Source organism: Pseudopipra pipra, chromosome 4, assembly GCF_036250125.1.
Source record: "Pseudopipra pipra isolate bDixPip1 chromosome 4, bDixPip1.hap1, whole genome shotgun sequence".
Classification (NCBI taxonomy): domain Eukaryota; kingdom Metazoa; phylum Chordata; class Aves; order Passeriformes; family Pipridae; genus Pseudopipra; species Pseudopipra pipra.
The window spans coordinates 60,302,737-60,328,710 of NC_087552.1; the positions used below are offsets into that span (position 1 = coordinate 60,302,737).

The following is a 25,974-nucleotide window of genomic DNA, read 5'->3' on the forward strand; positions in this document are numbered from 1 at the left end:
ATCCAAGGTGATGGAAATCAATTCAAAACCTGCTCTTCTAGCCTGTAACTGTGTGCCACAGTCTTAGCTTAGGAGAGGAGGAAGCTCTTGCAGAAACTGACTTTATTCATGTGACAGAGAGTGACATTGCACCAGAGGAAAGGGTCGTCACTCCTGAGCTTTTAAAACATCCCACACCCAGATCTTTTAGTCAGTTGAAGCTCATCATGGCTGGGCTTCGCGAACGAAGATTTGGGAAGGCTCTATCCACGTTTGTTACAGGTACGCTGGTGGCTTATGAGGCCAATATGAGACAGACATATCCAATTGCAAAAGGCACAGCAGAAAGACTCCTTAGGTGGTATATTCAGCAGGATACGATTCTTTCTGTGTTGTCTTTTCTCCTCAAGAGTGATCCTGCGTGCGTTCTCAAAGGAAATGGCTGCGTTGTAGATGGTGTGTCTCCAGGCCTCCCAATTTGAGGCCAGAGTAGACCAGTTAAGATGATCAATGTGGCCAAGGCTGAGATGTTGTTTTAGGGAGTCCTTGTATCTTTTCTTCGGGGCTCCTCTCTTACGACAGCCAGAGGCAAGTTCACCGTAAAGGAAGATCTTATGGAGGCGGTGATCCTTCATCCTTGAGACGTGCCCTGCCCAGAGCAGCTGAGTTATCATCAGCATGGCCTCTATACTTGTGACTGCTGCTTGCTCTAGAACAGATGTATTGGTCACATAATCTGACCAGTGAATGTTTAGGATTGTACAGAGGCAGCGTTGATGGAAGTGTTCTAGGAGACGCAGGTGGTGGTGGTAGATGACCCGTGACTTGGAACCGTATAAGAGAGTCGACAACACTATGGCTCTGTAAACACTGATCTTGGTTCTTTTCTTCAGGTGTTTATTACTCCATACTCTTTTATGGAGTTTTCCAAAAGCACTATATGCCTTTGCTAACCTGTTGTCTATCTCCCCATCCATCTTACCATCTGATCAGTTGAAGCTAAGGCTGCAGAAATGACCCTAATGTAATATTCTGAAGGGAACTGGTGATTGATTTGATATATTCTTGGTAGTATTTCCAAACTTTTGGCTGGAGTAGCCTATAAAGACCCTTTGGGAAGTGTTTGGTGGCCCCCTGTCCTGTTGTCTGACTACAGAGGTGATTGTCCTGTGATCCGGGCAAACCAGGAATCAGCCATATGGCAGCTCTACACGTCATATATACTTCCTGAGCCATGATGGGTCATTGTAAGCAGCCTTCATTATATCAGGAACAGCAGGAGCAATCCCAGCATGTGACAGACGGGACACTGTGGAGTTTCAGAAAGCAGGAAAAGGCAGTGAGGCAATCCCAGGAGTCACAGCTGGCCTCTGCTCTGGGCCTGGGCAGTCTTTCATTCAGAGCATCTCCTCAAATTGAATAGCATACTGCCACATTCATTACTTGTGGTTTCTTTAATGATGATGTTTAAAGCTCAGGCAAGTTGCAGTGTTACAGTCTGGTCCGACCTTGCTTTCAGCTGTGGATAGGGCGCGCTGATTTAGTTGCATGCTCTCAGAAACATCCTTGTTATCAGTGCTTAGCAGTTGTCTTCGGGGTGGGTACAGTTCCCCAGTAAAGATCTAAAAAGCTTCAGGAAAAACTGGGTCTGGTGTTGCAGAACATTTTCCAAAACTCTTTCCACAGCCATATATTAACTACTGAGTTTAAGCCAACAGCTATAGATCTTTCAGCAGTGTTGACTTACTTTCTAGCAATAGCAAATTCAATAACCCTACCAGAGCACAATGCTAATCAGTCACTAACCATACCTCTAACCAGTCTGGAAAATGTGGTATCTGTCTGAAGAGCAAAAATTCATGTATGTGTTGTTTTTTAATCTGTAGCACTTATTGTTCTTGCTATACTCCATCGTCTATGAGAAGCCTGTTAGATTCTCACAAATCTGTGCTTTGCCAGTTCTTTCCCTGTATTGTGAAGATGCCTGAATGTTTAGTTTGTTAATAGGTATAGGAGAATAGTTATGCTTAAAACAAAAGTTCATATAAGAATGTTTATTTCTTGCAACACATGGTATTCTAAGGCTCTGTACCAAATCTACATTTTGAATTATGCTTTTTCTTACCACTGTTTTAGATCACTGCTGGTTAATACCTAATTTTCTAGTGCTTCAGTTATTTTTTTGCATTTAAGTTTTATTTATTTCATAGGTTGCTGTGAAATAAAGTTTCTTTAGTGACAATTTCCCAAGAGGTGATTTAGTACCATCTCATATTGTCTGACCTTCAAATTACTTTCAGGCAACCACAGTAGTAGAACATTCAAACAAATACAACATAGATTTATCAAAGTCATTATCCTAGACTACACTGTTACAAGAAATGTGGTAGATCTGATATTATTCAGATTTCAGCATTTTATAAAGAATCACACATAGGAAATTATTAGTCCAGCTGAACAAGGTGGATGTTAGTAGTGGCACAGCAGAATGGAATGAAACTGAATAAAAAAGACATGACAACAGGTTATGGTAAATGGAGAACTGTCACACTGGAAGGAACGTGTCAGCAGAATTTTTCAAGGATCAATCTAGAGTACTTGACTTACTTAACATTTTAATTAATGATGTTAGCACAAAATGTAGAAGTAGAAGAATGGAATTTGGTGGTGGCAAAATATTGTGAGGCATCATTAATATAAAGGATGATCAGAACATTATGCAGGAAAAATGTTCTTACCTTGAGGACTAAAGTAATAGAAATGAGATGAAATTTAAGAGTACTGATGCCACTTAAGGGCTACTGAAAAGAATTTTTGCTAGAGACTTATCAGTTGAAAATGACAGAGGAGGCAAAAGACCTGTGTGTAACAATCAGTCATAGAATAACTATGAGTCACCGATGGGATACAGCTGTAAGCAATGTGATCCTAGAAAGTATCGAACGAGATATTTCCTGTGGAGGCGGAAAAATGTTAATGTTGTAGCAGCACTGGAGAGCTTGCTTTTGAAAAACTGTACACCCACTTTTAAGGAATATTGAATCCAAGCGAAGCAAGCATTAGGAAGGTTTATAGGGACAATTAGAATGATACAGAAGCATATGTAGTGCAAACAAAATAAAGGTTGTGGCTTGTTTAGTCCAGTAATACAAGGCTGAGAGGAGACCAGATTGATGTCCACATGCTCTTCGTGGGGGGAAACAGCAGAGTGGGAGAAGTGGCACTTGACACTAAAGCAAGTGGGTATGTGCTTATATGAATATAAGCTAGAAATTAAAAGAACATTTCTAGCCATCAGATCAATGGGATCTGAATCAGTAGTAGCAGTGAAAAGAGAAATGGACCAGTTTTAAAACAGAGCTCAGTAAGCTTGTGGAAAAGACTATATTATGGGATTTTTCTATGATGAGATTTGCTGAATCATTTGGGGACTAAATCGTCAGATTGATGAAGTCTTGTTCTTTGTTGCTTAATCACCTATGAATGCATGATATGTGATGCATACAGCTTGCTTAGGCCATGTGAACTTATTTATCCTCAAATTGATATTGAACACCAAAACATACCCTTTACTTGAGAAGAATCCTTATTCATACCTACATTGCTCAAAAGTACTCAGATGTCCTCATTCATACCTACAGCAGTGCTCAAAAGTACTTAGAAGACTTATGTATTTCTTAGAGGTACTATAGATTGTACAAAAGCTACATTGTATTCTAAAAAAAATATAGAATTATTCTCATTTATCTCATTAAGGCTCCATTTCATGATTTTGGCAAATGAAAGAGAGTGGGTGTAAACAAAACTTCTAGGCTGTTAGAGGGCATAAAACACCTCTAATACCAGTAAAATGTGCATCTTCTTTGCTGACACAAGCACAAACCTTAAAAAATATGAAAAACCTAGTCTCTGTTGTCTCCATTGTATGCTAACTTCCACAACAACTTCACTGGAACAGTGTGGCAGTAAGTTTTACTGAAATAAAAGGTTGAATTTGGCACAGAATGTGAAAGGAATTCTTGGAGGTTACGATCCTTGAGATGTGAATTCCACCAGTAAAAATTCAAATGCACATCATTTCTAGCGGGATAATAAATGTAAAGGTTCTGAGTAGCTAAAAATGTTGATCTTTAGATGCTTGTCAGTAATAATTAACTATATAGGAAAGTTTTCCTATTAAAAATATTTTTAATGGGCTATTCTGACTTTAGGAAATAAAAAAAATTTAAAAAGATATGCAAGAAAAGAAAGGGACTCTGGTTAACAAAGCAAGTCCAGGCTACCTAATTTTGACTATGAAGTGGTTCTTCACTTTACTCCTCTGCAATAATGGATTGGGGGAAGAGGGTGGGGTAGAGATAAGGAGGGGGGCAAGTCTTAATGGAGCACTTTAAATTACAGGAGTTGTTATTAAAACAAAGAAGAAGAAAATTCTTCTTGGGAGAGCAGCTTGGGTTTGCCTGGCTCACATTACCAGAGAATACTTGTCTTGTTTGAAAAATATTTTAGTATTTCAATTACAGAATCCTCTGGGCTCTATTCAGAGCACAGTATCCACTGCTTTGCAGAAGGTTGTGCATAGGGTTCTGCAAAAAATCAATTCTTCCAGTATAAACATCCTTTTTGCAGAAAGTTGAAACAGAAAAAGAATGCAGTACACTGACATGTTGCTAAGCAGCAAAAAGGACATATGTCAAGAACCATCTATGTCTTTTGTATTACTGCACTTCCTTTCCTCACACCTTCATCACACAAGCTGTTATGATTCTTATGTACCCATAATATGGAGAGAAAATGACACAGAAGTTAGTTTTTCCTCATTTCTTCTCCATTTGCATTTCTTAAAAGATCTCGTGTTAAAGGCGGGTCCCTGGTGGGTGTAATCTGTTTGAAACGTTACCAGTTTCAGGTCAGTCCAAGGCTTTAGGCATTATGGGTGTAGCTGATTAATTCATTAGTTGATGGACATCCTGTTGAAACCTTTTGGGCCTGGGTTACTTCCAGAAACAAAACGAAAATCTTGCCAAAAGGGAGAATATTAACCTTAGAAATAAAATCAGCCTCTCTAGACTGTGAGGAGGTCAGTGGTACCCTGATGGTATAGTTAAGACCTACAAAATGGTGACTGCCATTAAAAAAGAGCTAATTTGAAAACATTACCAAGCAGAAGTTTTGCACTGACCACTAATTTATGTTGCTGGCTGGGTCTTTTATTCACTGGAGTAAGTGGTTTCTTCCTAGCAAGTCTTCATGGAAAAAGCACTAAGGTCTTCCTCTTGGTCTGCCACAAACATTTATTTGTGTGAGTAGTTTCAGTGACATGTATTTTTAAAGTGTATTAAAGACCTTTTGATAATTGATTGTAATTTTTGCAAGGGTGTCTTTTATGGTAGTGACGTTTCCATGGTTGTAAAAGCACTTATTTACTGTGAAACTATTACAGAGTACTTCCAGGACACACAGTCTTCCTGATAACAAATGTGTCTTGAAATGAGAAAGAGCTTTTCTTAATTTAAAATTTCAGTGTTGGGATTATTTTTTTATTATTACAGCTATTTAATAATCTCTTGCAAGTAGTTCCATATTTTCAAGGTCAAGAATTTTTAGAAAGAGTAATGGGACCCAAATTTCTTTTCACTTCTATCCAACCAACTGTGATGAGGTAATGGTATTCTGCAAGTTGGCATTGGAACAACAAATTATGTATCAGCCAGGGCTCATGCCTTTTTCTCTATATGCCCTGTGACTATATAACTAATAAAATGCCTGTTTTTATTGTGTGTGGTCCAGCTTCAGAATAATAATCATCCTTGAAGATTTAATTAATGAAAAATCAATTTAGCAATCAAATATTTCAACCATGGTGGGTGGCTGAGTTAAGAAGGTATTATAAGTAAAATATAATTTGTTCAGCCATATAGGCAGTTGTTGGATTTCTTATTCAGCCATCAATTACTGCAAAATGGTTAGCTGAAATTACAATTAAATAATGGTTGCAGCTCCCAGCTAGAGTGCAGTCACATGTGGAAACAGCTGTAGTTATTTAAAAAGTGACCATCCCTGCTGTTTGCTACTGCTCTTCCTCTGGAGGTGAGGGACATCAGCATGTGTCAAATGCTTCCTCTGCAAGTCAGTGTCAGCCACACCCAGCCCTCGTTTGGGGTAGGAGCTTTCGCGGGGGCTGGCGAGGTGTCTGCGCCTGGGCTTTAACTTCCAGTGGGATGACAGCAAGCAGCTAAGGCCGGTCATGTCCTGCATTGCTCCTTCTCTGCCTACCACAGGGCTTTGGCTGTGACCATGGGTCTTTGGCTGTCCTTAAGCCTTTTCAGGATGATACATTTAGAACTGCATGTTTCATGCCTGTACACAAAGAGGAATAAACTTTACCTGAATAGTATCTGGTTATCCAATACTGCTGTGACTGCTCCTGGAATGTTGCGATTTTAAGTATTTCAATAATATTTACTGTTCTACAATTGTACTTCTATCAAACTGTTCATAGATTAGGAACTAGACTGTAAGAAGACTATTTTCATTGAAAGTGTTATAAGCTTTCTGTTTCAGTTTCCCACATGTTCAGTACCCATCTTCCTGGCATGAACAAAAAAAAATAATTACTTTTTATGAAATAATTGCCCCCAGTTTACTGTGTGCCATATGACATTAATAAGGAGGGCTTTGAAATTTGCTCTCAAGATTTTCAAGTGAAAATGATGGTAAATTAAGGAAGACTTTGGAGCTCTTCATGAGTTTGTGATTCCATTTTAGGGCTCAACTTCTCAGAGAAAAGCAGTGACATAATAACGTGGGCCAAGTCATTACTTTTTATTCAGGGTAAAAGGGGTTTTTGTAGCTACTGTCTGTCTTGCAGAGCATTATGTGCTCACTAACATATTCAGGGAAAAGGTTGTTCTTTGCAAGCTTATCTGTTGAAATATTTCCATCTATCCTGTTTTAAAGCATTTGCTAGTAGGCATATGTATGCAATACATGAGGAATGAATGCCAGAAAAAACCCTATAAAAACTTACTTTTTGTCTTGAAAGAGGATGTAGGTTCAGATGTGCTTCAACACTGCACCATTGCTGTGTCTTTCAGTAGTTTTACATGTAGGCGTTTGCTATTAGGTGTTTGCTATTGTTAAACGTGACAGCTACATCCCCCTCTTTAGGTAAGCCTTCTAAAAATAAGTGTGATTTACATATGGTTTGCATATTTTAAACCATAATTTGCATATGTTAATTGACAGTCATTGCAGCAACAAATGTTAATGCATGTAGTCGGTCTAAATTGTAAGAGTTACTGGAAAGTTTGTCTGCTCAAAGGCAGGCAGGCTCTCTTCTGTATCTCAGCAAAGACTGAACTGCCATTGACTCTTCCCAGTGATGCTGAGGAGTGAGGGGACTCTGTATTGCACACTTCAGGAGCCTAAGTGAATAAATACAATTGTATGTTTCCTGTTTTCAAAGGGTATTTATATTGCAGCTTTGGAAGGGAATCATCCCCCTGCTGTCAGTGCCTTTCATGACGGTAACTTTGTTCCAGATCATATAGAGAATTGCTCTTAAAGTGAGCCTACATTTCCGAAACCTTTTTGGGGAATGAGGATCTTCATTTTACCAGCAAAATAATGTATGAAGTAAATGTCTCTTGTAACCATGCAGCGGAGTCAGGAAGCAAAACTGATGTAGAGGGAACCATATGAATACACCATAGCAAGGACTGTCATGCCATTGAAAACATGAGATTCATTTCTGCAGATCACCCATCTGTTTTGCAAGAACAAGCAAGATCAGGATATTAAAAATATATATATTGGAGGAAACATCCAAGTTTTTACTCAAAAAGGTGTTAGATAGGAAAGGACCTAGTAGGGAATAGCTGCTTTAATGATATTTTGGTTGCTGAATATTGCAACAGTTGACCCATACTGGAATAATCTTATAACGGGAGCCCCTTGGGATCCTTCTGCTCTGTAGCAGACATACTGGCATCAGTTTATGTATTTTCTAGGCCACTATGTTTCAAATAAGAGCAGTTTCATATTACTCCTGTCAGTGATGCATGCAGAAAAAGCAGTGAAAAAGACAAAAAGAAAACCTGTACAATTCTCCATCACAGTGACACCAATGTGATATCAATGATATGGATCATCCATCTTGCAATACTGTTTTGCTGTGGTTACCAGGTATACAAGTGGCCGACTCTTTCCTCCAACACGTCTAATGTCACCAGGGGTACAGTTTTTATTCAGTGTTTCAGCAAGACTTCTGCTTAGAATCACATTTAATAAAGACAACATAATAATTCCTGGTAAATTTAGGAGAATGATTCATAGGTGGGCAGGTAGTTGGAAGAATCCCCCATAACTGTCATCTCACTGCGTCCCTTAAAAAACATCCACTGGCAGTCACTTTCTCGGGACTAGTCTGCAAATGCAGCAGGGATCACTGCTATATTTAGCTCAGCTGGTCAGAGCACGGTGCTAATAATGCCAGGGTTGTGTGTTCAATCTCTGTATGGGCCATTCACTTAAGAGTTGGATTTGATCATCCTTGTGGGTCTCTTCGAAGTCAGAATATTCTGTGATTTGCCTGGGATATGTCAACCCGACATAGTATAGTCATCACAGTTTATGGAAAGCAGGTGATTATTTCGTATCAGTTGGTTACTTATATAAAGGTTTTTTTTATTTCAAATAGATCACTGTAGAATATGCTAAAATATTCTTAATATCTGGAATCACTGGGGACACAAAGACACCCACAACATAGATATTGTCATTTTTTTCTGTGATACTGGAGTGTAAACAGAAACATTTCTCCGGAAAAAAAAAAAAGTATTTTTCTTGGTTTCTGATCGCATTTGGGTTAAAATTTACCCTTTATAAAGTAATCACCACTTTTTCTTGACACTGTTAAGAATGTCATTCCTCAAGTGTAACTTGTAACTCTGATGCAGTAAACAAAAATGTTGTTTCGTTAGTACTACCATTTGCTCTTAATTCTCCTCACAGTTGCATGCAAACCTATGTTCTGAAATTCAACTATTCCCATCACCTTCCTTGTGATTCTGAAGTTTTGGGTGCATTTATGCAGAACGTACAAAGCACCAATAACCTAACAAACAAGCAGGAAACACAAATTCTTCAATGGAAATGGTTTGGGTGAACTTCTTGTCAGTGAATTCCATGTGAGTACCCCTCTGAAGGACATTGAATGGAGCAGACAGCTCACAACATGGGAGAGTAAAATGTGAATGGGATGACATACAAGTGATGAAACTCAGGGGGAAAAAAGCAGGTGGAAATAGCAGAGGAGAAGCAAAAGTTCAGCTTCCCTATGCAGCATCCCCACGCAGCGCAACGGCTTCCTGTGAAGTTGCCTCTTTGGGGGTGTAGCCTGCCATCTGCCTTGGAAGTGGTGGATTTTTAGGAGAAATTAAAGGTGAGAAAAGTCATTCAGAGCCACTACTTGTGACTACATTGCACACCACCTCATGGGAATAGCTCTGGGAAATGAAACTGATGCTGCTTTACTGACACAATGTGTGTACAGTTAGACGCTCCTGCTCCACCCTAGTAGGATATTGCATGAGTGTGTAGGCATAGATGATTATCCTGAAGAAATTCAGAGTCATACTTTGCTAAACATGTAAGTGGGCACATTCTGTAGACACAAAGCACATACTGTAAGAGAGGGTCAGTATTTTCTTCTTTCAGAGGTATGGGTCCCTATCATACCAACATGAGTTTCATTGGCAGTAACAGGTGAGACTCAGTTGCGTGGTGTGGCAAAACCAAACCACCTCATGAATCTTTTCTGCATTTGTGTGACGGGCATCGTGGTACATTGTTCAGTCAGTGTGGGCACCTACTGGCTACGAAGCCTGGGGAGGAGAGATTTTAGTATCACATTGGTTGCTGTGAATTGTTTTCTATGCTATCTTGCATATATTCAAGTATTTAATGAGTTATTTTGAAGTTCAAAACCATATCTCAGACCATCAAAGTACTTTCTATTTTTTACAATGGCAAGCAAAATAGCCATCTCTTTTTAAGAACTACTTCCTCTGAGGTTCTTGCAAAGGCTGAAACCACAAGAATCACAAGCTAAAGAGCCTGTGAGAATAAAGTCGCTCGTACGATTTTTAGCACTTTCTAACTCTAACCAGGTGTGAGGTATGCAAGAACAACCTTTAAATTTATATTTCTTGTTGTGATCATTCTACGAACAGGAGGGTAGGAGGGATGTGGATAAAGTACTGTATGAAATACAGGAGTGCTGATCCAAAAAAATTTTAAATGTCATGTTCAGTCCAAGGCTTGTGCAGAGGTCTGGGAACAACTTCTATTTGTCTAAATTGCTTTATGCCTCACTGTGGGCAATTTTTCCTCCGTTTCTACTTTTTGTAGCAAAATGACATTTTAGTTTTGAATTAATCCACAATTTTGCTGAAAAAAAAAATACAGAGGCTTCACTTTGTGTTAGCAAGCAGTTGCAGAGCAAAGCCCATATTTTCAGGTTGCATTCCGTGTGCTTGACTGGCATAATCCAGAAACATAGGGAGCAGATACAGTGCATCTACTTGTCCTGCATCAGAGTACAGCACTCCTCCTCTGCCCTCACCTCTTAGATGACTAATTTCACAAAAATGAAGATTATTTTCTTTAATTCTTCTTATCACTGTGCAATCAAAATGCCTGCTGTTTAAGTGGAGATCCATGAGGGACTAGTATTTGTTCTTGAATAATGTCTGAAGTAAGATCAGTATTAACAGAGGGGGAAATAAATTGAAAATATTCATGCATTAGTGTAGTGAAGGAAGGTCGACTTTAGACAGAGATGTTTTCCTATGGTTATGGTGAAAAAAATAACTTGGTAGGAGTGTTACTTTCTATTACTCTCCTGCGTAATGGATGCCCACAACAGAACAATTTTGGACTGGTGTTTTCTGCATTTTATTCCAGCATCTTTTTTATGTCTTATAACAAAAGTACAAATAGGTTCCTACCAAGCTTACTCTTACATGGTGTTAGGTTTTGTAAACAAATGTTAGCTCATTATTCACTGCAGTAGTTGGCACTATAACAATACACAAATTTGTTTCCAGATCCTGAACTGAGTTTGCAATGCTGCTATTAAAAAAAAAAATATGTTCTTAGTTGTGAGATATGTACAAATTATTTAAAAGTCAGGGGGAATATTTCAAATACATATGTATACAGCAATAGATTGGCATGTTCACACTCCAAGGGGGAGTTTCTTATTTTTTTATTGAGAGTCCTATTTGACCATAATGAATTTGAAGTATACCAAATTAAATTAGTTTTGCCACATTAGGTGATTTCTGTACATTTTTAAAAGTTGGTAAATTTTGAAAAAATATATTTAATTTGTCAAAGAGGTATTTTTAATTACATGCTCATATGCATGTTAAGACACCAGAACATCTAGTTATGTATCTGGGATCATTCTCCCTGATGTCAATGGGGATTCTTATTGGCAGAGTTGCTCTGTAACCCTATTGGCACTGCTGATAAATAAAAATTACAGCTAAACCTTTAGAAAAGAACTTCCTACCTTGAATTTCTTCAGTTCTGTAGGAAAATATGTTCCAAGAGAATTTTTTTATATGCTTCTAGTCTGGGACCATAAAGTTTGTATATATTTTTCTTTAAATAAATTGAGTTGTTAGGGTGATATTTGAAGTGTGGGATTCCCTGTGCTCTCATTGTACTTGGATGTCAATAGCTCTTAAAAGCCATGTCTGAATGTATGCAACCTATGTTCATTTTTGGAAGTAGGTGCGATGGACCTGGGCTGGGATCATGCCACATTTGTCTGATTATTTTTTTCCATTTTTGTCTTTGTTTTTCCATTCTTTCTTTTAGGTAGTCTGTGATTAGGCAAAGATGTTGGTCTGAGTGGGCATTTGGGTTGATCCTGTGTGCCAGTTGTTGTATGTTCTGGGAGAAATTTTCCTGACAGTGGCATTTCAAGATTTACATGAGAACTGCATCTTACCTGTAGTGGTTCCAGAAATCACAGCGAGTCATTGTAGAAAAACTATATCAAGAAGAAAACATAATACCTCTCTGTAAAACATGAAAAAATGTATCATACAGCTAAAAGGACAGAAAACAGGAAGAGGCTGTTTCAACTTGAGGACGGATTTGTTATAATACTTATTACTGATGTTACCTTTTTTGAGTTAAGGGCATTCTGCAGTATTTGCTGCATAAAATTTTATTAAAAACTATGTATAACGTGTGTTCTGACTGAAGCTTATAAACCTGTTATATTGCTTGCCCTTTTCTGAAAGTGCTTATTTATTACTTCATGTTATTTTGTCAGACATCTGATTTGTATAACTGAACACAGGGCATTTGCCTTCATTTTAAGGGTAATAAACAAGCTGCATTTTTAAAACCAACAAAACGTTTTTAAATGGTAGACTATTTTTCTAATTATTTTGTCCAGTGTGTTCAATACCTTTTTACTTTCTCTGCAGTTAGCTTCCATGAGCTTGAAAGAGAAGGAGAAAGAGAGTGGGAAAGCAAGCTTTGCTGCAGAAAAAAAAAAAATCAAAGCCAACCACCAACAGCTTTTTGAAAAAGAGTGTTCTGGTTGTTATAAAACATGTATATAACCGACAACTGATATTATCCACTGGTGAGATATTGTTCATACATCTACAGCATAAAATTACCAGAAAAATCATGCTGGTTATCAATCCACATGTTCTCAATGCAGTTTGAGGATTTTGAGAATACCGTGTATATCTTTTATCGTATCACCGTAACCCCTCACCTCCCACCAGTTCTCCAGACACACTCCCCACTACGTTATATCCCCTTTGATGCACATACCAACCCATTTCACCTCTGATATTTTTCACCTGAATGTGGACCATGCTGTGATGCTAGACTGACAGTGTTTGAGTGAGAATTCCTGTGTTCAGGGAAGGGACTATCTTTCTTCTTCATATGGCCAACCTGTGTGTTTCAGTCTTGCCAGGAATAGAATTCTTCCAGTGTTAAGGAGGTCAGCTACGCCTGTATGGCAAATGCCTGTATGAGCCTGTTTTTCCCACACACCGAGCTGACCAGATGCTGTGTGGCCATTTTCATCTGCCTTGGAGCCCCAACAAATATCTGCTGCCTCTTCGCAGGATTTGCTTGCTCAGACGTGATGCCACGCTATGCAAACTTGTAGCTTTTGGGTTACTCAGAGTGTTAGCAGAGCAAGTTGGTGTCTGCCTACAATATGCTTTATAGAAACATTCGTGGCTATGTTTACACTGTACTAACCACAGTGAGAGAATAACTTCGACTAACTTAAACTAGCTGCCATAAGTACTGTTACTGTCTATCTCTCAGTGGAAGGGAGCTTGTGGAGAGCTGCAGAAAACATCTAAGAAGAAAGGTAAATTCTGTCTAAGCTAAGCCCTCTGAGGTGTCAGCAGCCTGTGCTTGTCCTCAGGCTTCTCATCATGAATGGTGTCCTCAGGCTTCTCATTGGGCATGGCGGTGATGACGTGACATGCTATTCTGGCAGATACAAACTGGACTGAAACCAAAAATAGAATTTATCAGGGTTGCATCTATTTAAAGGTGTGTGATGTTGCTGATTTTTCCTGGATGAGAATCAGGAACTTTAGAAGTGGAAAAGCTCTGCGCTACACGTGGTACTCTGTCTCAGTCACTTGCAGCTTCTCTTCTCTTCCAATGTTTCTAAGAGTGAAAGGGACCTATGCATTATTCAGAGAAGTACTTTGTCAATTGTTTATTCTTCCCTTATATAGGCTGTATGTGTTTAATAGTATTTCTAGAGCAAACATTGTTTTTTTTTCTGCCTCAGCTTCCCATCTAAACATGTTTCATAGGAGAGGCTAGAAATTAGAAACTGGTAGAATTATATTTGCAGACATCTCTCTTCAGAACAACTTCACTTCAGCAAATATAACACAACGGATCTTCCTATGTGCTTTCACAACAATAATTGGAATATTTATACAGTTGAGGGGTGGGGAGTGGGGAAGGGATATCCCCAGCATAATGGACAAATTCTTAGCAAGTGGTTATTGGTGTGGGTCCAGTGATTTTCATGGAACTGTTTGATTTATATCAACAAGAGATTAATCAAGTCGATGGCTGTGAAATGTGTGGGTTGGTCACTTACCCCACCACCCACATGAACACACCACAGAAAGGCAGACACATGTTTTCTACAGCAACTAATCTTTGGGTTTTGAGCTCTGGATTCTACCCCAGACCATCTTGGGCACCTGCTTAAATGAATTGTAGCAGTATGAGAGGGTATGGCCAGTATCACTTTATGTCATTTTGCTTATGTTTTTACATAATTTTTTGTTTCATGCCGTGTTTAACATTCTACTAGGTCAGATGAAGTCAGGGGTCAGGGATGTGCTTGATTTAATACAACTGGATGGTTTCCCTGGTTTTTGTCTGTTCCTTTTGGTGTCCTGTCATTTGAATTTTATGTTTTTGACTTTATTTCTTGAGACGACTTTTCTGGGTATCATTTTCTGTGCTGTGTTGGTCCTTTATGTTGGTACAGATTGCATTTGTTCATCTAAAATGCCTGTCCTGCACAATTTCCATCATTTTTACGGTCTTACATTTTGTCATTTTCTGCTTGAGTTTGGTTGTGGTTTGTTATGTTTTGACAGTGGTTTGTCATACAGCTGTGAATAACCTCTGGTTTGTTCTTAAAACTTCCTTCTTTGCAGTTGTTGAACAAAATTAACTGAACTACTCTTTCTTCAGACACAATGATAGCACAGACAGAAGTGTGAGTGGCTATATACGGCAAGCAGGCAAACCATTTGTTCTGGCTTTATTTGCATTCAGAGTGTGGTATTTTTATGCAAATACAAATCTTCTGTTTGCTAAATATTCATGTGTAGATCTTTGGTGGGAAGTGATGGTTTTGATTTATAAGATGTAAAAGTTTTTACAATTAAAGCTGGAGCTTCCTCATCTAGGACATGTCTGTGTGTGGGTAACTCCCCCCAGACATTTCTCCCCTCCAGCCTAAAAAATCAGCTTAGAACATATGCTTCCTGAGAAATACGCCTGCCATCAGAAATTCTGAATTTTTCAGTGTGGAGTAAGAGTCTGGCCTGCTCTGTACTGTTAGAAACCTAATTCAGTTGTTTAAACAATAAATTGTACGGTCTGTGAGTTTTCATTTTATGATCGATTAGTAGATTCCCTAAGTACTTAGAGTGTTGTCACTGGATACGGAGCAAAAACTTAAAGCTTGAAGCTGGTATGGAGGGATCCTGTGCAGGGATGATGCTCTGCTATTTGTGCTTCAGCTTGAGACGCTGGTTGTGAGATCTGAAGGAAAGGAACTGAGTTGAAGTTGACTGTGAGCCAGCAATGTGCCATTGCAGCAAAGAAATCAACAGCCTCCTGGGCTGTGTGAGGCAGAGTTTGAGGGAGGTGGTCTTTCCCTCAGTCCTGATGATACACATCTGTGTAGGATACTCAGTTTGGACTCACTATTTAGAAGCCAGACATGGATATACTGGAATGAGTCCAGAAAAGAGCCATGAATGTGATTAAAGGCTTGGAGGATTTGCTATATGAGGAGAGGCTGAGAGAGCTGAGACTGTGCAATCTGGAGAAGCTTATAATGTGTTTAAATATATGATGGAGACAGAGTAAAGCAGAGACTGGCTTCTCAGTATTGCAAGAGGCACTGGGCACAAAGTGAAACACAGAAAATTCCATTTAAACACAAGAAAAACTGATTTCCTCTGAAGGTGGTCAAACACTCACTCATTGTGAGAAGAGAAATTGTGAAGGCTCCATCTTTGGGCATATTCAAAACCCGATTGGACACAGCCCTAGACAAGCCATTGCAGGTGACTTTGCTCAGAGTGGAGGGAGGGATGATGCCCCCCAAGCCCAGATCCTGTGAAAGGGATCTTGGACTGCTGTTTTCTCTTTACATTCTCTGGTCCAGACTCTCTTAGCCTGAGGCTGAAATACTCAAGAACTGATGACTGAATTTTGTGGTAAGCAATTCTTTAAAGACTAGTGGTCTGCTGCCAGTGTAATAAGGAAAGGGTTTGGGAGAAGATTTTATTGTAATAGGTAGGCTGGCTGAGCCTTAATGAAAAACTACACTGATGGAGTTTAGCTTTGTACTGAGATATAGAGAGTTTTTTATTGTTCTTTTCTGAATGTTTTTACAAAAATGAATTATAGTGAAATATTATCTCTCTTCAGAGAGATGAAGGATTTAAGATTGAGTTGCAGATTATTTGACTGTTGAGAATAAGGGTCATGAAGTGTGAGGAGTTAAGCTGAGGTCTCATTGTCATAAAGTTTCTTACTTGCTCTTGACTCAAGTGTGTTTTAGAGGATTGAAGTGCTGGTTACACTCTTTCGAGTAAAGGAAACACACTGTCAACTGAATCAAAATTATACACGCAAACCCTCATTAGACTAAAATATTGTTAGAAAATACTTATTGGACAAAAGACAAAGTCAAACCTAACACAGTGATTGAATTACACAGGATAGAAGGAACTGGAGAGGGAAACCTAGACATTTACAACTTTATAAGCTTTAATATTTAATATTTAATATTGCCTTTAACTGTAGGCAAAGTTATTGACATAAATAAGATATTCCAGATACCATTATACATCATGTATCTAAACAAAAACATTGGGTTCTGGTTGTGGGAGGGATCCAAGTCACCCAGTAACAGTGCTGAATCCACATCACACATCCCACTTTGTAATTTTGTTCTAAAAATTGAGAACATAGGCAAATTGGTTGGAAGCATTAGATTTCCACAATTTCCAGGAAGTGTCAAGTAGATCATTAAAGATAAAAACAAAATTGTAAGTACAAGGGAAGAATATATATATAATGCTAATTTTACTCCTCAAAAGGTGTGCTTTATTATCAATATGGAGATAGTGCTTCCACCGTCTTCTAAACCTCATGGAGTTTAGAATCTATAATGTCCGTAGAATATACAGATGTTTTTCTGAATGTGCAAATATGTAGTATATTACTAATATACTACTATTAAAAGTACACTAGACTAGTATACTCTAGTATAGTCATTCATGGCTAGGCTTCGCGAACGAAGATTTGGGAAGGCTCTATCCGCATTTGCTACAGGCACGCTGGTGGCTTATGAGGCCAATACATGACAGACATATCCGATTGCAAAAGGCACAGCAGAAAGACTCCTTAGATGGTGTATTCTGCAATACATGGTTCTTTCTGCGTTGCCTTTTTTCCTCGAGGGTGATCCTGCGTGTGTTCTCGAAGGAAACAGCAGCGTTATAGATGGCGTGTCTCCAGGCCTCACAATTTGAGGCCAGAGTGGACCAGTTATGGTGATCAATATGGCCAAGGCTGAGATGTTGTTTCAGGGAGTCCTTGTATCTTTTCTTCGGGGCTCCTCTCATGCGGCAGCAGGTGGCAAGTTCACCGTAAAGCAAGATCTTAGGGAGGTGGTGATCCTTCGTCCTTGAGACGTGCCCTGCCCAACGCAGCTGTGTTCTCATCAACATGGCCTCAATACTTGTGATAGCTGCTTGCTCTAGAACAGATGTATTGGTCACATAGTCTGACCAGTGGATGTTTAGAATTGTGCGGAGGCAGCGTTGATGGAAGCGTTCTAAGAGACGCAGGTGGTGGCGGTAGATGACCCATGATTCGGAGCCATACAAGAGAGTCGACAACACTATGGCTTTGTAAACACTGATTTTGGTGCTTTTCTTCAAGTGTTTATTACGCCATACTCTTTTGTGGAGTTTTCCAAAAGCACTATATGCCTTTGCTAACCTGTTGTCTATTCTCTGTCAATCTTACCATCTGAGGAGATGAGGCTACCGAGGTAATTAAACTCTTGGACTGATTTGAGCTCCGACTGGCCAATGGTGATGTGGGGATGATGGGGGACTTCCTGAGGTGCAGGTTGATGGAGGACCTCTGTCTTCTTTAAGCCGACTTCCAGACCAAAGAGCTCAGCAGCATCTGCAAAGCAGGATGTTAAACGCTGCAGGGCTGCTTCTGTGTGGGCAACAAGGGCGGCGTCATCAGCATAAAGCAGCTCCCGGATAAGATGGTTTAAGGTCTTGGTGTGGGCCTTCAGGCGCCTTAGATTGAATAGACTTCCATCAGTACGGTATTGAATGTAGATACCATCCTGATCCTCGAGGTCTGCTGTGGCCCTTTGGAGCATCATGCTAAAGAAGACTGTGAATAGGGTAGGAGCGAGAATGCAGCCTTGTTTCACACCATTCTTAATTAAAAAGGGCTCAGAAAGTGTGTTGTCATATCTGACTTGGCCGTGCTGATCCTCATGGAGTGAGATGATCATTTTAAGGAACTTGGGGGGACAACCTAAACATTCCAAAATCTGCCACAGACCTTTTCTGCTCACAGTGTCAAAAGCCTTGGTGAGGTCGACAAAGGTTACATAGAGACCTTTGTTCTGTTCCCTACACTTCTCTTGCAGTTGTCTGAGGACAAATACCATGTCTGTGGTGCTCCTGTTGGCTCTGAAACCACACTGACTTTCAGGAAGGTATAGTAGTATTATTATTAATGTAATAATGATAGAAGTCCAATCTTACCCACTAGATTGGGAGAAAAAAAGGACAGGTCTGTATGTGCCAGATTCTTCTTTGGATACATGTGGGTGGATTGATCAACATGGCCCACATGTCTCTGAGAGAGAATTTGGACTTATTAGACTGTCTTTTCACTGCCTTCCATGCCACACTATCAAATCTGACAGTAGATTTTCCTGGGAATTGACAGACTTGTGTTGTTTGGGTTTGAATCCACTCAGCAGATAAAGCTGCAGCTTCTTGCAGATAGCAGATCACAGTACTGAAAACTGGAGCTTTACTATTGTCCAGCTTGATTGAGGGATCCCTGTCTTCACATCCCAGCCAGGTGGACTGTGTCCAAAAGAAAACACGGCTGATGTGCTCTTTCACTGGGTCAGTTTTGGGCAAATAGAAGTATAGGCAGAATAACAGCAATGATATTATTATGTAACTCCATTCAGTTTTGCTCTGTGAGCACTGATGTGTTTATTTCAGTTATAGAAACATATGTAAATGAACATGCCAAGCTCTGGACCACGCAGATGTTAGTTAGCCATGACCAGAGATGTCAATTAACAATTAACAGAAAGCTCATACTCTCTTCTGCAGTGCTCAGGAAGGTTCATTTGCAATCAATGGGATGTCGTCTTCTGGCTTCCCTAGTCCCTGCATCTGGCTGAGGAGAGTTATTTGTTACATCTCCATTTAATTACTGAGATCCAACTGTGATAATCTCTCAAGCAAGAGACTCTCATAGTCTGCCTAGAGCTTTATGGGAGAGCTCAACATTTTGTATTGGGAGCCAAAAAAACCCCACAGTCCCAACCAGCAGAGTTCCTCAAGCCCAGCTATAGCATACTGATGAGATAATCAGCTGCAGACTGCACCAGAGCTTCCAGAGCTCCTTTAAGCTATAGGCAGAGAGTGTTTTTTTCATTCTGCCGCTGATTCTGCGGCACTTTTAAAGGCTTTTTATATTTTATATTTTTTGGTTTTATTTGTTTCTGTTTTATTACTTATTTTATAACCTAATTTTAATTGAAGACATAGGACTTGACAGGATTCAGAGCTGCAAAAACCAGCCTGGAAGCAATAAACCCAATATTTTTATTTAACTGATTAACAGTTCCATTGTTTCTTTTTTATACCAACTTGACAGTATCTTACATGGTGTATATGTATATGCTAAATCCAAGTCTCTGCCCCTGAGAGCTTCTACTGTAAAGGCAACACGTGAACGGTTCGGTGAGGGGTTTGCTATCAAGCCCTGCTTCTGCAAAGAGGCCATGACCCTTCATTCTGTAGAGAGGGCACTGAGATTTTGACAGTCTATCTTTGGCACACAAAAGGAGGAAATGTTCTTCTATTCCTAGCCCACAAATAATGCCAGTTTCCTGTGAACTAGAAAAACATGTTTGCTTTCTATTTTACTCAAATCTTCCTTGGGAAAAAAAAGCCCAACCTAACAGTACCATCATCACCACAGTGTGTAGTGGTACCACAATTATATTACAAACTGTATTTTTTAACTGGCTTTCTGCCCATAGGTCATCTGAGGCTTGCAAAAGCTCTGAACTTCACAAGTTATGGACATTCCCATCTAGAGATCATTGGAGATCTTGACGCAATGCGGGATAGAAAAATAATTCTAGAATTAAACTTATTCCTGACAAAATGTAGTATTTTACACTAAGGTAAACATATTTAAAAGGGAAAATAAATTAAATGACAGCATGAAAATAATGATTCCTGGGATAAGGGTGACAGAAGAGCACCCTAATCATCATCGTTGCATGCCCAGGCCAAAAAGCAGGAGCATGACCTCAGTATGTCCCTCCCTGAGAGGCAGGCCGTGGGCCATTTAATATGTTAGATGGTTTAATTCTATTCTTTAGAATTCCCCAGGTGTGTTACTTAAGAAATTACATATAATATAACTGTTACTGACCTATAAAGCTTCTTGCCTACGTTCACAGATTGAATTAATTGATTTCTGGACTGCTCATGTTTGGAGGAGTGTCACAGATCTGTCTTACTTCAATTCTAAAATTGTTTTTTTGGTTGGAAAATGTGTATGGAATCACATGTAGCCAAGCTGTTACACCACAAAATAGACTAAAGTTGTTTCATGCCAGCAGATGACAGCATTCTGTTTTGTGCAAAATAGTCGTTTCAGATATGCCTTTCTTACAGACATTTTCATATAAATAACTGTTTCTTGTTGCTAAATCCAACTGATCTTTGTCAGTTTGCTTTGCTATCTGGGCAACTGCTAGCACAAGTGAAGCAAACATTAAGTGTCAGTGCCCACTTCTCATGAGAAACGGTACATCCTCAGACACTCAGCTAGGGAGGAAGATTGTTGCCCAGGACAAAATGATAATTTAAAGCAGCATTCCAGTGATCTGGAATTAATGCCTGAATGCTGAGGGCCAGGTGAATTTTCCTTCTAGTATATACAATATCTTGCAATGTGAGGTGTCACATTTCACACTATTAAATGGCCTTTTCTGGGAAATGGGACCTGTTAGTATTTGTAGATGCAGATATGCTTTCTTATGCTACATCTGCTTTTCTAAACCTGACTATTGGGCTTAGAGCCTCAGCACCTGCAGTCAGGGCTGTTCTAATGTACTTTTGCAGGCAGATGATATCTATTATTAGTATTGCTTGATAAGTCCCATGAAAAGGCCTTCTTTCTACTTATTTATAATTTTGCTAAGCTTGATCTAATAAAGCTGAAATTGTTTTTGCTTTTATCTAGTTCTTTTTTATATAAGGCAAAAAAAGATTTCTTTTTTTCCCTCCAAATGGAAAAATATTGGGTTTTCCATGTTACTAAAGCCTTGCAAGTTTGTTTTTTAAATGTCTAAAAACCTGTATGCTCTGTAGTATGGTTGCTCACCTTTGTGGTAGGGGTGTCCCTTTTGTCCTCTTTGTGGAAATCTGACTGAATTTAGCAGATTTCTAAATATTTGAGGGAAAAAGGTCACCAAAAAAAAGGTATGGAGTGAAGGCTTTGCTACAGTTCAACAGCTAAAATTCCCAAGGTCTTCCTTTCCAAGGAATATAGTAAGTGTCCTCGTCAGAGTCCAATGGGGCTAACCACATGCCAACTACATAGAGTAACTAGATATTTTGGAGCTCAGGGCTGTGTGAAGTTGTTGTCATTTCCACTGCAAAACCCACAGGGAAGGCTCAGCCAGTGCTGCATGCAAGAGCAGGAAACCTTTTCTTCTACACTGCCAGCAGATATGTCTGGGATCCAGGCAGCCCTGGGAAGGAAAGAACTTGACCTGAATGTAGGGGTAAGAAAAGGGATGAGGAGGGAAAAAAAAAAGGAAGGGAAAAAATCAGGACAAGATGTCATTGATATGATGAGATAGGGGAGAGAAAAATGGTAAATGGGAGATGAAAGAAGATGGAGGATGATTAAGTAAGGGAGAGTTGTAAGTCAGTGAGAAAAACAGGGAACAGGTTTGGCTGGGTGAGGGACACAATGGGAAGAGGTCTTCTTGAATGGTCTCTTGCTGATGAGAAGCTGAAGGAAGGAAGGAGAGATGGGGTTCGTTTAGAGAAAGAATCTGCTCTTAGGAGGAGACAGAGTGGAAAAAGTGCAGAGAGATAATTTTGGAGGAAAAAAACCAAATCAAAACAAAAACCAAAACGAACACCACCACCACCACACACACAAAAAACCCCAACACCACAACAACAAGAACAACAAACAACGACCAAAAAAACAACCAAACAAAACCAACCAACCAAACAAAAAAGACAAACCACAAACCAAACAAAAAACCAAACAAGATCCAGAACAGTGCTGAGACTGCTGAGGCAGGGAGCCTGGGTCAAGGAGCTGTGGAAGCTTGGCTAGGTAGGAAGGGCACCAAAAAAGTGTATGTGGAGCTGGCGTTTTGGGCAGAGTAGAGGACAACAAGGAGGCTGAGACTAGATAACTGGGCCTGCTTAAGTAAGAAGAATGAGGAAATCAGGTAGATTTGGAATGGGTTGATGAGCGTCCTTGAGCAAAAAAAAAGGGGCAGCATGTGCGGAGGGGGAGAGAAGACAGGGAGATACTGGGAATTGAACAGTGAACTTGGAAGATAACTGATGTAAGCCACCAACCCTAAGGTGAGAAAACAGACAACTGGACTATGGGTGTGGGTGAGCAAGAAGAATGGAGAAAGAAAGAAAGAATTTCCTGACATCAGGAAAGGAAGTTACAAGAATTTTCCCATACTCAAACTGCTACTGCAAACACTCGTGTTGGGAACTCCTGTGGCTGAGATCTGTGTGCTGGTTCTGAGGGTCCCCAGGCAATGCTCCTTTAGGGATGTGTGGTGTGGCAGGGAGGAGCCCTATGAAACTATGCACAGACATATATTCTGAATGTGTGTTCTGTGGGCTAAAAGCCAAGCTCTAAAATATGAAAGAATTCCAACTGCAGTGGCACGTAAAGCTTAATTCAACCCCATTGGTGCAGTTGGATGTGCTATTTATATACTTTTCATTGTTGCTGTGGCTGCCTCTGGGGAATTGCAAACCCAAGATCAAGTTAGCATACAGTTTGCTCTGGGTTCTGCAAGATGAGTTCACTGCCCTGGCGCAAGGATGATTAAGCAACATCCTGAAGTGGCCACAAGTATCGAGTTATCCCATAATCCTGCCTTCTCATTATCCAGGATTCTCCTAGGAAGTATCATTCAGCTATCTCTAGCATAAGATACATGGCATTACTAAAATCTTGTTGAGATGTAGAGTGGCAGACAGAGGTGGAGTGTGCACCTCCACACATGATCGTGTTCATCTCCTGCGAGAAGGGAAGGAAAAGCATCTTTGCAACATTACCATTCTTTTGCCCAAGAAAGGATTGTATGTACGCATGCAGCAGAGCAGGGCATGCACACACATATGCACTTGAATACTTATCTACGCAATCATGTTTTGGAAGAGAAAAAGCAAGGAAAAGTTCTTCGTGCTAAAAAATGCACAAAGTTTGCAATGATCTCTAGAGGAGCTACTCCACAGCCTTTTGTTGTTCTTGGAAATACCATCTCCTGCACAAATAAACTTTGTTACCGCTGAAGAGAGTTTCATGTTTATCCTAGAAATGAAATGATCTTTTAAAACCATTGAGTGCTTCAGGAAAAGAACCAAAACCTTGAACATGCTTCAGTCTTTTGTGGCAAAGCAACATAGTGCGCTGAGGACAGGTCTGCTCATCAATACAGGTTTCCATTTCTTGTGGAGTTGAATATTAAACTATAATCATTTATGCTGGTTATTTGCATCTGCTATTTTCAGTTTTACAGACTGACAGGGTCTGCATGTGCATCTGTCATGCAAAATCAGGTTCCATGGAGCATATCCTTGTGTGCACCTCTATTCCTTTTCATCCTTTTGGTCTCATACTTTGTTGTTCACAGTAGCATATCCCTGTGGCAAATATAGATAATGCTTACGAGGAAAAGTAATAAGTTATTTAATGTATTTCTAGCCTCCTTTAATGTGTTGTAGCTGTGAATACAAGGAAAAGAGCAATACCATATGACCATGCTACTTTGGGAACAGTCTATAAGCTGCAGTTAAATAGTTTCAAGATATTTATGCAGTGCATAAGTCACATGAATAGAGGTTTATCACAATCAGTAGGAATGCTGGATTTTCATATCACACATTTGCTGCTTAAGATGATTAGCAGGAAATTTAATTTGCACTAATTAGCCTTAGGGGAGCAAGAAATTAACTTGATGGGTAAATTTCACTTTTTACTATATACCATACCAACATGGAGAAATTTGAGTTAAAGCATGAGTTGAATGCTATGCTAATACACTGGACTTCAGTTTTTCTAAATTAAAATAAAAGACTGTGAAAAGATAATATGTGTATGTTGATTGGGTGGGGTTTTTTAGGAGCTAGAGTCACAGAATAGGCTTTCAATGTATTCACTGAATTTTCAGCCACTTCCAGAGAGTGTGGTATGTTTTTGTATATTAAACTACATTGATATCTGATATTACAGCAAAAGCTTTAACAAGTCCTAATTTTCTATATTTGCATATTTTCATTATACAATGTGCATTATGACTGCACATGCAACATTCCACATTGTAACACACAGAACAAACATATTTTTCACAGAACTACTGTGAAAATTCGGTATTTTTTAATTTGCAACACCCATTTGCAAATGCATTTTTAGGTTCTGGAGCCTTTGTTCATCTGCTGGCAAAATTTCTATGAAAATAGTTTTTTAGAAATTACTCTTAAAGTATGCAGCAAGTGAGGGAGGCATGAGTCACCATATAGTCCTAACAGACAAATAAGAATTAGGAACTAATAAGCTCTAATCTTGCCTGTTGATGGTGACTATTCTTCCAAGAGACCACTTAGATTACTTGGGTTTTCTCTTTAAAATGGACTCAATTTTTATGTATCCGTCACTCAGAATTACCGTGGATTGACTAATGAAGGCAAAGCAATGAGTCATTTTGTGTGGAAGTATTGGTCTATTACAAACTGAAGTGTCCTATCATACCAGGCTTGTGGTTACATCCAAATTTATCTGTAAAGAAGGAGATGGAAAGCATGAGTTGCATGTGAGATAATTCTGCTAATTTGTGCATCTAAAGTACACTCAGAATTACTACTGCATATTTGGAATTAGACCCTGTAGTATTTAGCTGATACTAATATGGAAGTGAGAGGTGTGACTTCAGTGAGAGTTTTGCCCTACTAAGTATTGCTGAACTGGGTACCTTAAGTTCCTAGTTTGGGGTGTAAGTGGGGCATATAAGTGAGTTCAGGTGTCTGCTCAGACTTTTTAGCCTATGATATAAACACTGGTCTAAAGAGAGATCTCAGATAGACTTGTGGGTAGTCATAACACATATTGTTGTGCATTCTCAGGTTCTCCTTCATTCCCCAGTACTCTGATTTCTCAGCAGTACCCCTCCTATTCAATCAAGAGTGCCTGTGCACGTGTGTGTGTGTGTGTGTGTGTGTGCGTGCATGTATGCATGGGTATATATAAATATACTTGTGCCCAAACACAAACAAACTTATATGTGTACACAACCCCCATATATAAATTTGCTTTGCTTTTTTTGGGTGTAAAAGTATATTTCTGTAAATGCTCACCACTTGTATTTATACACTTATGGGTAATATCCAACTTTCAGTCATAATTGACACCATGTGGCTTTTTGTATAATGATTACTTTGGGACAAAAAACCTTGCAGATGGTTTCAAGAGTGACTCTAACTTACCATCAATGTAAAAAGATTAAATATGATGAGCCCACTCCCTCTGAATGGAATCAGCCATTTTCATTGATTTCAATGGGAGCAGGCGCAACTTCATCTCTACAAA

At 39.4% G+C, this 25,974-nt stretch overlaps 1 protein-coding gene across 9 annotated transcripts in view; it reads left to right on the forward strand.

The window, feature by feature from the left end:
• Positions 1-25,974, forward strand: part of LDB2 (LIM domain binding 2) — a 221,027-nt gene that overhangs the window by 141,126 nt on the left and 53,927 nt on the right. The gene's annotated exons all lie outside the window — the stretch shown is intronic.